Source organism: Salarias fasciatus, chromosome 23 (assembly GCF_902148845.1).
Source record: "Salarias fasciatus chromosome 23, fSalaFa1.1, whole genome shotgun sequence".
NCBI classification, from domain to species: Eukaryota; Metazoa; Chordata; class Actinopteri; order Blenniiformes; family Blenniidae; genus Salarias; species Salarias fasciatus.
Window position 1 is genome coordinate 29,835,661 of NC_043766.1, and position 2,688 is coordinate 29,838,348.

The 2,688-nt window shown below is 41.1% G+C and overlaps 1 pseudogene; it reads left to right on the forward strand.

Annotated features, from left to right (window-relative positions):
* LOC115381285 (BMP/retinoic acid-inducible neural-specific protein 3-like) overlaps window positions 1-1,085 on the forward strand; it is a 66,868-nt pseudogene extending 65,783 nt beyond the window's left edge.
* Window positions 1,086-2,688: the final 1,603 nt, after the last annotated feature.

Consider the following 2,688-nt stretch of genomic DNA (forward strand, 5'->3'; position numbering starts at 1 on the left):
GCCATTGACACAGTCTCGCAGGAACGAACCACCAGTGAAGTATTATTGCACAGGTCTCATGTAAATTCTTTTTAGATGTCACTCGTTAATGAATCATCTTCCATCCTCCTTTCTTCCAGGCTTTCAACTCCATGCTCTGACCTTCACTTTGATAAAAGTGCATCGTGATTCTCACAGGAACCAGGGCCATTATGAATAAAATAAATTCCAGACCCTTAGACACATACACATTCTTAACCTTTTATATCCGTTTAATCACACATTTAGGTATTTTAAATGACCATTTAAGCATTTTAATGAAGCAAGGAAAAGGACCTAAAGTGACGGTCAACAAAGCCCCTGAAGCCTCAATTTTCTAACTTGTAACTGCAGCTTTTCCTCTGCTTTCCTCCTTTGCTGATGTATCTGTGTGATCTCCACATCAGCCGGCATCATTTTTGTGTTGAATGAGCGCCTCAGCTAATCCATCAGTTGGGAGCCCAAATACCCACACACTCCCTGGAAGCTTATCAACCATAAATTTGAGGCCATTCACAGGCCCTCTGAAAGTCCACATTTTGGGAGATATTTCAGTCCAAAAAAAGAGAACGCAAGACTTTTGACATTCAGTACAGTCAAGAAAAAAAAGTAAAAAGGAATCCTCTTTAATTATACTGATATTTATTGGCATCTTCCTCATGTATCTGTCCTCCCTGAACAGTGGTTTGAAGTCAGTTTTCTTTTTTTTCAAGTAACAGTGCTCTGCTTCTTATCCTGGTGTTGTGGAAATATGAGATCCACCTGGTGACAATGCAAAATCATTTTCTCAGTGCGATTGTCATCCCTTCTTTCTGCATTGACTCGATGATCCTGTTGCTGTGTGCTGCTTTGATCCTGACAGCCTTCAGCTCTTCAGGTGTGACTTGTATCAGGGCGGATCTGGCTCTCGCTGGCCTCTCATCTGATCTACTTGACCTTGGACAGTGCTGTCTCACTCATCAAGACTACAATGGTCACAGTGCTTTGGTGTTAATCTTTCTATGTCCTTCTATCCTTGTAAAGGCTTTGCTATCGACAGCATACAGCCCCAGACTTTCTTCCGGTGAATCTATTTTTTGCAGGGGACAAGAAGGAGGGTGAAATGGCGGAGGTGAGGGAAGCCAATACAATCCGATTCACACGGCGAAAATTGTAATTACTTTTTGAGGTGGCTCCACTATTTTTACACTTTTCCTCCTGGTTTGCTACATTGCTCATGACATAAATATTAACACCAATATGGGGTGACACCACTCTTGCCAGCTGGCTCCGGTATGTCCAGTTGTTCCGCACTTGTCTTGATAAACTGAGAAAATAAATATAAAGTTAGTCCATTGAAGAGACCGAAGAACTGTTTGACAGTTAATCGGGGTAACTGTAATGCAATGCACCAGCAGTTGTTTTAGAATTAATTATTCTATCTGTCCATTTATCTAGCTATCTATAATTCTTGGTGTGTATATTACCACAGGGATAACTGTCTTGTGGCGGCCAAGCGTTCATAGAGACGTCACTTTTTAATCCTTCGATGTCGGCTCTTCCCATTACTGTGAAGCAGAATTCACCCAGCATTGGATTGTTCACCCACTAATAGGGAACGTGAGCTGGGTTTAGACCGTCGTGAGACAGGTTAGTTTTACCTACTGATGAGTGTTGTTGGCAACAGTACACTGCTCTGCTACTATCATTGGACTTTTTATTATTGTAGAAATCAGAATAAAGCCTAATTCCGCTCTAAAACGACCATGTAAACACCTGAAAACTTTATTCGGAATTGACTTTAAATCCAAATAGACCTGAAGGTCTATTCTCCTTCGGAAGTGGAATGATATGTAAATTAGATGAGACTTTATTCCGGCCTTTCTGCGCATGCTCATCTGTTGTGATGACATAATGTTCCAAGATGGCGGCCCGTGGATCGACTCGTACTGAGATGATTTATCTATAGGAGCTTTGGGAGAAATGGATATAATGAAAAGAGAAGATGGACGAGTGCATAACAATAAGGACATTTTCAAAGATGTTTCATCAAACTTAATCAACAAAAAAGGAGAGAAAAATCGCAGCCAAGTACTTCTGAGAGACATAAGTACGTCACGGTCGGCCCCTGTGCAATCAGAACGCTTCCCAGCCCCAAGTGTTAAAGAGGATTTAACCCTTCATTTTTCCCATGAAAACACAAAGTTGATTAATATGATTTGGAATGGCTTAGTTCAGGCTCAGGTTTTGCAAGCCTGAGGTCGGTTTCTGTAGCTTTAGGAGTCTTGTCTAAGGACCTTGACCAGATGTTGTTCGTTCACACCATAATTACAGTCCTGGCCTTTTAGCTGAAGGTCAGGGACACAAAGTCCTTTAGGTAAGGACAACTATGAATAGGATGGATTAAATGCAGAGAAACCTTTCAAACAGTTATTAAACAATTTGACAGTGTGTTTTTATACCGTAGTGTCTGCTGGGAGGGGGATTTCCTCACATTAGAAGGGGCGGGGTTTTTGTGTCTACATACATGTACAATGTTTGTGATATTTGACTTTCCTGATAGTATCGTCAGCGGTTAATAGTGAAACAAAGGAGTTTTAGATGTAAACAGACTGGACTTCACTCATGTGGTCCTCTGTGTTTTATCATAATTGTCTATCTTGTATGTCCATCTCAGTCAATTTTCCCCAC